The sequence below is a fragment of the Rhea americana genome, unplaced genomic scaffold (genome assembly GCF_003343005.1).
Source record: "Rhea americana isolate MKP2758 unplaced genomic scaffold, rheAme1 scaffold_20, whole genome shotgun sequence".
Lineage (NCBI taxonomy): Eukaryota > Metazoa > Chordata > Aves > Rheiformes > Rheidae > Rhea > Rhea americana.
Window position 1 is genome coordinate 453,673 of NW_028186150.1, and position 11,778 is coordinate 465,450.

Here is an 11,778-nt window from a genome sequence, read left to right on the forward strand (position 1 = left end):
TGTGGGGCTGGCACTGCAGAGGTCCCCGTGGGGCTGCCCAGGTGTCCTGGGGCAGAGCTGGCTGCAGAGGGACAGCAGCTGTGCGGGCGCTGGGGCAGAGGCATGGGGCTGCACGGGCTGGCGGAGGTGCCACCGTCCCATCCCTGTCCCTCTCCCCATCCCCGTCCCAATCGTGTCCCCAGCACCAACGCTGGACACGAGCTCTGGCGGCTCCAGGGAGCTGCCTGGAGCGCACGGTCCTGGGAGAGGCACGAAGTGCTGTTGTTTCTAATTAATGCCTGTGTGGTACTCTAATCTGYGTGATGGGGCTCTCCTGAGTATTGTAGCAACGAAGGTATATTTTAGGGTTCAGTTAATTAAAAATTACTTATAAATCAGCCTGGTCCTGTGTTGCACTWAACTCCATCGTTGTGGCTCCCTGTTTCATAGAAAGAAACAATTACAGGTATGCAGTYACTGCAGCAGTTTGACTAATGCGGTGTGGAGCTCCTTCCCTGCTTATCCACTCATTTTTCATTGGATACAAAACACCTGTGTGCCTCCTCATGCCTATATAAACCAGCTGTAGCCCAAAGGGTGGGATTGCTACCTGCTTTTAGTGTCTGAGTAGGGGAGTTCCTTCATAGATCCATGGGAAAGCAGTGTTCTTTGAGGATGCGCCTGAGTTGTTTGTGATAATGAGGTTCCAGCAAAACATCYTTTCAATAGGATAGAAAGGTCTGATTTTATATGCTAATGTTTTGATTTTCTTTTTGGGGTGGTGGTGGTGGTGGAGGGGGGGTATTTTGGAGTTAATTCTTTTTTGAAGCTGATAATGAAGGACTAGGTTTCCCCTCAAACAAGCTACACTTGAAGGAAAGAGTCTAGGAAGTGGGTTTGCTATGCCTGAATAAATTGAAGGTATTAGTGAGCTCCAAACTTTCATGCTGCATTGTGAAGTATGGCAAGCTTTTCTCAACTGTTGATTCCCCCCCCCCACAAGGAATACTGTGCCAATGCTGCTGACACTTGCTTTCCCAAAATAGATGTTTAATCTGAGCGTTTGAATCAAGAAATGAGATTTTTTTTTTTTTTACCCTCCTCTCCCCTCCCCAAAGAACTTTGTCAAAAACACTGGAGATTTACCTTCCTAGTTTCCAGATTCTTGTTTGTTTGATAAGACTTTTTTGTTACCTACAGAAGTTAATGGAGTAGTAACCTGTATTTTGTTTGATGAAGAAAAATACTGGATTCCTAGGGTAGAAAATCTACACCACRAGGAGTGGCTAGTCAGTTCTGAAGAAAATATTTTCCTTTACACAGCAAAATAAGTCATGGTACTTATTAAAATATATTAATTGCCAATAAGTGTTAAATGTTACAGTTTAATAGATAACAAGCACTTTAACATTTCACTTTAATCAAAAAATGTTCCAACACTTTCTGTATCTTGAATCTTAGTACCTTTCTTCTGTAAATGCAGAAAATACTCTTCTTGTTGGACAACATGTTTGAAAAATTCTTTCCTTAAATACTGATATCTGGGAAAGCCTGCCAATCTGTAGGTGATGTTCAGAAAAAATAGGTGATCTTTCTTGAGCATTTTGAAGAAAAGGTTTATTAAATTATGCAARATTACTCTGTATTCTTTTGAGAATGCTTATAGGTTGTTACAAACGTTAAGAGTGGTGATTATCAAACTTTCTCAAGCTTGTCTTATGAAAATTGTTTCTGATCGTGGAAGTTGGTTTGTGGTCTTGGAAAGTGAATTTCTGGGCAATATAGTTTTATGGCTTGTGTTATCATAAAATCATCTCTCGTTTTTTTGTCTTGATGCCTGGATATTTGGTCTGTATGTGCTGGATAGAACAACTTTGAAAATGGTTGACATTATCGGGGACAATTGCTTGCCTTTGCGTGGCTTGTAAATACTAGTTCTGTTACAGATTTGGTGACTGTTTTAACATGGCCAAAAGCAAACAAACAAAAATACCTGATGGTATTTAATGGTAGAGTTAGCTGAACAACAGTTGTASTGTCCTAGGACTCTTACTTTTCATCATCTCTTAACTTGAAAAGCATACTRTTGGTTCAAGATATTCTCTGAAATTTCCCTACTTATAATTTGCCTGTACAGAACTGTAGTTAAAGCTATATGCATGGAGCAAATTGAATTGTCATAAGCATACAGAATATTTGCTCCTTTGTGGAGCAATCCTGGCAGCAATAATTTAAAGACCAAAGCTCATTGACAGCTCYCTGTGCAAAGCAGAGCTGCTACAATTAAAACCTATGAATAATAAGAATTAATCAAATTAATAATTAATAAGAATTTATATTAAAAATCAGTTGCCCTTCTATAGATGAAGCTTACAGGATACTTGCTACCCTCCATGCAAATAAGCTTTTAGGGGTTCTGTTAACATTGTTTTGAACCTATGTTCCTCCTGAAACTTYAAACACCTTGTTGTAATTCTTCCTTTGATTACTTAATTAAGCTATTAGTTAAGCAATGAAGACTAAAGCTAATCTTACATGGATATATGGTGATCTAGCAGATTTCTTCCTCACATTCAGAGCTCATATGAACCAAGTCCTGCCTGAACTGACACTTCAGTGGATCTACACTAAGTTTGGTCATGCATTTTTTTTTGCCTGATAGTTATGCTAATAGACTGATAACTTTGTGCTTAAAAAAAAAGTTTATAGTATTAATCACAAAACATATTAACTGTGGTTTTATTATGTTGGAGATTTTTAGTATATTATTTATAGTTCTGAAGCCTACAAGATATGATATAAAAGCCTTCAATATGAAAAATGTTACATTTCTGAGAAGACAGTGAGAAAATTGCCTTTTAGAGGTCAAAACTCCCAGTGCCGCTGGCAACATGGCCTTGATGTCATTTGACAGGGTGGAAACACAGCCCTTCGTGGGAATAAACAGCCAATACCTGCGTGATTCATTTTGTTAGGAGGGTTCTCCCATGGTTGCTAGGCAATATTAAGTAGGTGGAGTTAGAAGAAGAAGAAAAAACCCCAAACCAACTGCTGCCTACTTAACAATACTTCCTGCAGGTTGTCTTGTTACTGATTTATTTTTTCTTAATTAAGAAGTAATTTTTCCTTTCTGCAGAATTATTAGGAGAATGAGCAATGATATTCCAATAGATCCCTTTCCTTCTGAGAGGTAGGGAGGGGAAGAGGCAGGAAAGGGTTGTCACCTGCTTAGCGGAAGGTTTCCTTTCCGTCTTCCTCCTCCTCCTGTACCTTCTTAGAGCTGTCTGCTTGGAAATGCTCAGCTGTTTTGTGATGTACAGTTCTTGCAGAAGAAACATGGCAGAGACCAGCAGACATTCATTTGAAATGATTTTCATTCACTGCATTCTGGAATGGACTTGAAAGCAGGTCTCAGAGGCAACTTGTATGTACCAGTTTGTCTTACATATTTATTTATGACAGACTTGAGTCTTCAGGATGGTATTCTATCAAGTGACATACCCAGTCAGTGTGATGTGTGTCTAAAAATAGGTCATTGTCAAAGAACAGGAAAGAAATTGCATAAATTCATAAACTAAACCATTTCAGTCTAGTATGATAGCGCACTTGCACTCTGAAGCAGAGGTAATACTGTGGTCAAAATTATAGCTTTCTATGTATTTTTTCTTTTTAATAATAATACATTAGCATTGCATTTACTGTAATAGGAGAAGACTGGCTGCAGACTTAGTGTGGTTAACACTGGTGGGTTACTCTTGCCAGGGCAGTCTGAAAATAAACTGTATGTCATCTTGGAAATAGCAGTGTTGGACAAGACTGCTTTTATATTCAAAAATTATCACTAACTTCAACTAACTATTTTTTTTCCACGCGTTAAATCATACCATACAGCATTTATTTGATACTGGGATTTAGGCACTGAGTTTGAAACAAATTTTCCTGATTTGTACATTTGTCCAGTGCAAACTGAATAATTGTATATGTCGTGTGTGTGTATGTGTATATATATATATGTATGTGTGTGTGTATATATATATATATATATATATATATATAGTTTAGAGCAAGTATTGCCGTACCTGAAAAATCACTTAGAAATGACCGTGCTCAAAACAGTGTATGAGGACAGGGATATTTGCCTTATTTAATAACCTGTTGATGCTCACAGATGTGTATTCCCAGGAACTGTGGTAGAGCAATGCAATTTTTTCCTGATTACGACAGTGTAAACACTACTGTTTAAATAAGGCCTGGAATTTAGCTATGCAAAAGTGTGTGTGTGTGTTGTAGTGCAGTGTTGTTACTGCCACCAAACTAGAGGGACTGGTATTTAGTTAAGGATTGACTGCAGAAATGGTCAGTAATGGAAAAAACACCTACTGAATATGGGGTTATATGAACAGAACTTGAGGTTAACAGGTAAAAGAGTAGGCAAGAAGTAAAGGGGAAGTGTGACATCTGGTGGAAAGATACTATCAGGAGCAGGAGATCTATGGATGATAAACACTATTTTTTATTTGTTTATCAGACATGAAAATGCATTCTGTGATGTTTGGAAATACATACTCCACTGCTGGAGATGAAGCCATGGTATGTGACTTATCTCCTGGTCTCAGTTCATATTGCCTGAACTAGTAAATGTGGGAAGYTGATCATATTCTTAATAAATAGTGATTTTTATAAGATACCACAGAAATCTCTTTGCTTAGTAGATTCCCAAAGCCCTTAATGTGCATTAAATAGAAAAACGCATGTGGTGCAGGCTTAACTAGTTTTGAAGATCTGAGTCATAAGCTTAGGCAAATTCATCATAACTATATAGAAAAAAATCCTAGGATGTGTCATCTAAGTTTGTGCTCTCTACTGAGTGTTTTCTACATTATTTCTTATGATGCAAGCCCTAAATTGTCAGGACCACCTTCAGCCACGTAGCCCTGCTTAGCAGCCTGGGAGATGCTGGCTCAGTGTGGACTTGGAGCAATGGCGGGAGCCGCACGGTAGAGCCCCTCTATGGTTTCTGGTCCCTTTCAGCTGGTTTGGATACYGTGAGCATGCTCTTCTGCAGCTGGTAAGGGAATACTTAATACGACAGTCAAGAAGGAGGGAAAAAAACCCTGCTTGCTCTCAAGTTGCTGAAGTAAAAACTAGCTGTCTTTCAGCTAGTGAAATTTGCATGAAAGCAAGATGGGCTTGGAGCTGCAGAGATTTGTTGATAGATATTTGTTGATTTATTTCCAAAGTTAAATAGTGCATCATGAAAAACCTGTCTGTGTCTCCCCCCCCCCCCAATCTTAAGAACTTTTATGAAGCCTCTAGCCCAGCTGGGAGGCRCAGGAGAAAGCTAAGAAACTAGGAAAAGCCATTGTATTCTTTCAGCTCTGCTGTAAAATGCCTGATTCTTCTGAGGTTTCATTCCATGTGGTACTGATCATCTCATGTCACTCTGAAAGGATTTTTTTTTCTTGTACTTGATTTTGCTAATGAAAGATTGCTTTATCTGAACCCTAATACAAGTTCAGTCACAATTCTGCTTTATAGTTCAGGCTCATCTGCACATAACCTTTCTTCCCTCCAACCTCTTATATCATGTGTTTTGTACTTTTTTCTTTTTTTACTCAAGCATGAATCCTGTTAACTTTTTATAGTATTCTTCTTGCTGCATTTTTCTTCTATTTTAATTTTGGCATATTATTTACTAGACAATGTATTACAAAAATTTATGCATCACTATCAGCAGTGACTATTTCTTGCTGTGAGGGCAGAGTCAAACTTYGCAAAATTTTTGCCTGCTTTCTTGGACATAATACTTGAATTGCCTGGTTCTATCAGGGAGAAAGAGATATATAAAAAGTACAGAGCTAGCATTTTGGTCGCAGCTGGAGTGATGCAACAGGACAACAAATGGGACAGAACCTGCCAAGGTGGCTGATCTCCTCCTGGTCTGCCTCTCTGCGATAAAACATCAGCACACATAAGGAACCTGCTCTCAGTTCACTTGCTTGCTGGAGTAGCAACTTGGGTATTATTGATGGRCTGTAATGTTTTAGTACCCTGATGAGTAAAAACTCATTGTTTATTCCTAAGAGTAACCTGTTCTGCTTTGCTAGCAAAGTTGAAATGCAGCTTATTGGCCAGATCTTCTTGCTAATCAGGGCTAAAAGTTTGAGTGCACTGAGGCCTCTGGTAAGGGCCTTGCCTTGCACTGTTGCTGGCATACTCTGTTGTGCTGCTTTGTTTAGTTTAAAATGTTGAGCTTTTCCTCTCTGGTCTACCTCTTCCTCATCAGTGTGGCAGTAATCGTCCTCTCCTGTCTCTTTGGTGGGATAAACCATACAGGCACTCTCATTCATATGACCATGTCAATTAAAATTGGTTAAACTCAGAGTTCCTGTACTGTGGCACAAAGACTGGATGTAGGCCAGGTTTTAATTTCTTCATGAGATGCCTATGGCTTTTTTGCTCTTTTAAAATTCCTCATTCCCCCCCCCTCCCCCAATAAAAGGTAACTTATAACTAGGCTTCCTGAAGGAAAGTGCATCAGTCAATAGTTTCTTGAAGATATTGTGGGATGTGTAGATAGAGAAATGGCCCTATTAAAAAAGGAGGAGAAACCCTAGTTTAACTGTCTTTGAGACCTAAGTGAGAAATAAAACAATCAGGCTTTAGCTTCAAGAAACTTTAAAAGATCTTTATAGATCTGTGATCTAACTTAAAAATTAAACCGTAAGTTTTGATTGACCTGAGAGCAGGACTGGCAAATTTGGTTCTCAGCTCTGTTTTGGTAAGGARACAGTCATCTTTCTTACCAAATTATAATCTGGTGATGGTACTGAGTGTGTTTGCACAAGGTGCTTTCTTATTGCAAGTGTTACCTCAGCCTGAAAGTACCTACACAAATCTACTGAATGGATTTTCTTCCACTATGTAGATCTGCGTGCAAGTCTGAGCCTGTTTTTTTTTTTTTTTCCCCCCTTCTGAGTGTATTTACTTAGATGTAGTAGGGTGAAAATAATCCTACTGTCACTGAATGAGCAAAATCCGAACACATTACTTTGGAGAATAACAAAACGAGGAGGTGGGGCTGAGGAGGGGAACCATACAGAATATTTGCTGCACTCTTGTGGATACAAGGAGGGAAAATTTCTTTGTATTTTTGAAAATAAATTCAAAATGTATTTATATCAACACTGCAGCTTTACATGAGTAACGGAGGCTTCTCAGGAGGGACTCTAAGCTTCTGAATGTCCAAATGAGAAATACAGTCTTGGAACAAGTTGATAGATGGATTTGTGCGTCTTTGCCTCCATAATTGATACTAATGACTATATAAAACTGGGAGTTTATAAAGCTGTCAGAGGAGGAGGAGGAAGGGAAAGGTTCCTTGAGAAACTACTGTAAAAATTCTGACAGAAGGCAAAGATTTGTGAAAGTTGATAGAAAACTTGCTTATCGAACTATACCACTGGATGCCACTGTTGCTTCATGGAATATTCTACTAAAATAACATTGGCTCTGCTTATTTAAAAAAATCTGCTTTTCCTTCACTCTCATCTTAGTTCTTTATTACTTTAATCTGTGCTCATATCAAAGGAAAGGAGAAACCATGCCCCACTTACTGTCTTCAGCAACATGGTGATACAGTTCCTGTATCTAGAAGTGACAGCTTGTCATAGGAAAGAAAAGGGAATGAGACAAAGTTTTGTTCCCCCCCCCCCCCCCCCCCATTCCCCCTTCTCTTTCTAAGGTAAAATCTTCTTGAAAAGAAAAAAGGTTCAGCTGAAAGAGCAGACAATTTTCTTTGTAACTAGATTCCTTCTCTTTGGCTCTGAATCCTGTATTAATCACATGTAGATTTGGACTGAGGCTTTATTCCTCTTTTAATGTTATCCCAGAGAGCAGGGCAGGAGGTGACTTTCACAAATGCCTGTTTATTTCCCAGGTGTTAGGCATTTGGTACTTGAAAGGATGTTTTTTGCTTGTTATGGGTGTTTTTTCTTCCTTAGGGGAAGCAGGGAGGGTGAAGATCATCAGGTAAATTTTTGCAGGCTGCAGTGCCTTTTCACAGGCTTGTTTGTAATTACTTGATTAGCAACTCTGGGACTTTTTGAAGTCATATAGTGGGTTTATATATATGTGTGTGTGTATATACATATATTAGGGRAGCATTCCCAGAAATGAAAAGCAATCAAACCCCCCAAATCTGAAGCCTAGTTTTCAGCTGGCTCATGTTGCTTTGTGCGCTGTGTGCACATAATCCTGTGCACACAGGATCCTGAAGAGAWATATATATTAAACTGAGAGATTTGAGCTTTTTCTGGAAGCATCCCTGTGTATGCAGGCTGCTAGCCTGTATTCCTCGGAGATGGGCACCACCTTTCGCTGTGCCCCACTGCGTGTAATAGGAGAAGTCCCTAAATGCCGTTTGTTCTGCGAAGCGCCAGCCTAATTAACGCTGGCAGAAGCGTGGACGAAGCAATGGAAGGGACCCCTCGAACAGGCCGCGCAGGAGAGCGGCGACGCGGCGCTCGCCCCGCGCGAGCTGGAAGCGCGGGCAGACAGCAGGGCCTCAGCCCCAGGCCCCGGCAGTGCCATGGAAACGGCACAGGAGCGCCGCTTCCCGCCGGCTCTCCAGCCCTCCTGGCTTTGCTGCGGATTTAGAGGCAGCAGTGCCGCCGTGACTGGCGACTGATGTCTGGCTGCAGGAAGGAGAAGGTTAAAATGCTTCACAGCTGGTTTATAAAGCAAATTAAGGCAGAGGAGAAGCACAAAGTTCACTGTCAAAGATGGAAGAGCAGCTGCGGCAGGTTCCCTCGTTGTGTGTGCCTGGCAGCCAGTGCACAGCTTAATTAAGCTGCTGTTCACTGATAATTTTCCTGGACCGGACTGGAACCTGGACTGAAGTCTTGCCTGGGTTAGACCTTGGGATCTAAATTTCTCAGTGAGCAGGACTGGACCCTGTGTTACGTTGCTGGAGGTGCCGGAAGGCAGTCTGCCCTCAGAGCTGCTACTGATGTTGATGCCACATAAACTTGTAGCGGTGACCCAGATAACACTGTGACTGACACAGTAAGTTACAGTGTCAGGAGAAATAAATGTCTCCTGCGGCCCCTCAGAGAGCCCCAGCTGTGCCGGGTACCTGCCCTGAGCCCCGTCCACCCCGGTGACTGACCAGCGCTGGCAGGGCTTTCCTCGGTTGTCAGCAAGCCGCGTGCGTGGGCTCAGAAAAGGCACCGTACTCGGAAGGATTTGGAAATTACAGTAATTTAGTGTACTTACYGAAGGACCTCTCTGCAGTGGTTGCTTGGGTGTGGCCGTACCTGCTGAGGTTCCTTAGCAGGCCTGTTGACGGGATGGTCTCTGGGGAGCGTTTCCGTGCTCCCCCCTTGTCCCCACTGCTGCCTCCGCTCTGGGAGGGGGCTGGTGGTTCCAGCAGGGCTGACCCCGGGTTGCAGGAGGGACCCTGCTGCCTCGTTTCTGTCCTGGGGTGGAAATCACAAGTTCTCCCGTATGTGATGCCATAYGAAGGTAAAGCTTTCCCTGCTCTCGTTGGCTTGCGCTAAGGCTGGTTGCATTGCTGAAGAATATGAAGTGTTGCTGCTTAGTGTGATGGCTTGACACTGTGGACTTGCTCAAACATTAAAATACATGAGGAACAGTAAGGTGGAGGTAGCAGACATTTCTACATATGACCCAGGTATTTTTGGACAACAGCCAGCCTTACATACAATATCATTAGCTCTTGCTTTTTTGCAGCTGCCTGAGAAAAATGATTAAATTAGTTTGGCTTTTGCACATGAGTGGTGGGGGTCTTGCATGTAGTATAAACTGGGGAAAAGTGGAACAGAGTGGGATTGAGGCCTGGGTTATTGAGCGATTGCTGAGGTGAACTACCACTCTAGCAGAGAGGGAAAAGGCGGAGAAGCATTAAAAAAGTATGGCCTACAGGTGAGATACTCGGGCTTTCTGCTGCCTGTTATTTCCCAGAGCTCATGTACGTTTCAGCCGATGTGTTTTGGAGTGAGCCGGCGTAGAGGCCGCTGCTGCGCATTGTGTGGAGGTTGTGCAAGGATCAGCAACGCACACTTCTATGCTTCAACCGTTGTGCGCGCCTTTTGAGTGTTCCTTAAATGTACAGAATTCAGTTCCTGCTGCACCAAAAGCTTTTTGAAGATAAAAATTACTAGTTTGCTGCTGTCACTTCTGTTGTTAGCTACAGACTTTTAAGTATATGTAGCAAACCCTAGGGTCCTTAACGGCAAATAAAGGCTCTGTATCTTTTACAAGAAGCAATTGACAAAGAGCAAATGTGTTTTGGAGCAGAGGTTGCGAGTTCTTCTCCATGCCACAGGCGTTGTTGGAGTTGTGCATATGGCTCTGCACGTGCATTTATAGCTATGAATTGTTACAAAGCAGAATCCAATTGTTCTTTACCCCATATACGCTTCTGCTTGTTTATCTATTTGAAAGCAATCTTTTTTCTTGATTTGTGACCTTCACAATTTAATGTTTGTATAAATCTTCAATGTGACATCTTCACACTGTATATCTTTGCTCTACAGTCCTTGTCTTTCATCCTGCTGCAGTATGTTAAAGATGTGAGTGTAATATTTTGTAGCCTCCTCCTCTGTGGGGGTGGTCTCTGTAAGCTCATCTAGTCTCTAAAGGGAGGTCTCATCCTCTGGCTGCTGGTATATGAAAAGTGCATTTGGTACAAAATTATTGTTTATAGCTCTTTCTTTCAATTGGTGCTGAATCTCTGCAGTTCTTCACTACAAGTCTCTTGAAACCCTCAGAAAAAATTTTCAACAGCTCCTAGCTAGTAAGCAACCATTTCCTTTATGGTAACCCTAGCCACTCATCTTGTTCCTTCGGGCTGCTTCTTTTTTNAATGTAGCTAACCTAGTCATAGGCCCATTTATTATTTAAGCTGATTGTAAATTCTGGTTTGGACTAGTTGCTCTTTTAGTGAGTTATTAGAGAAGGCACTTCCCTATCTATCTCTACCATCCATGGAAATGTTATCACTTACAGAAGGCATAGAATAGACATTTATAGGTTAGGTTTGTAAAATGATTGATTAAGTCTATGGGAAGGCTGAAGCTGACTTCTGGAAACCTTGCCTTACTGGCTTTGCTACGAGCTAGATGTTTAGGGATTTGATGCTGATGTCCCACACCATGTTTATGTTCCTCCAAAGATTTTAATTGTATCTTTCCTGTCTTGTTTTCTATTATCATAAAGTTAAGCTCTTGCTATCTCTTTTCTAGACAGGGCAATATTTCAACAGTATTTGAAAATATTCTTATATTATAAAATATTTTGATACTAAAATCTTTAGATTAACATATGAGATTATGGCAGCAGACCACGGCAAGATCATCATCATTGAGAAAATAGTATTTTTATCCTCTAGAATAATGTAATCATAGGGAGGTCATTTTAAAAGCTGTCCTAGAACATTTATTCCTAGATTGAAAGCAGCAAAATACTAAAATCCTGATTCAATTAGTATGTAGACCTTTTTTGAATGTTCTGGGAGCTGGGGAAAAGGTAGTAATTGAGGGTCAAAGAAAGACTATCTGACTGGTTCTTAATCTTAGTTTGCCAGTGGAATATAGCTGTGAAGAGATCCCCTCCCTCCCCCCCAAACAAAACTGCTGTGAAACTGTATAGGTTTTGCTGCAATCTGACTTTAGAGAAATTTAAGGGAAAGAAGGAACTCTGTATTTGGTTTTTTTTTCAGGAGAAAACCTGGGGGAGAAGGCTTGCTGTAATTTGGATCAGCTGAATTTCAGGCCC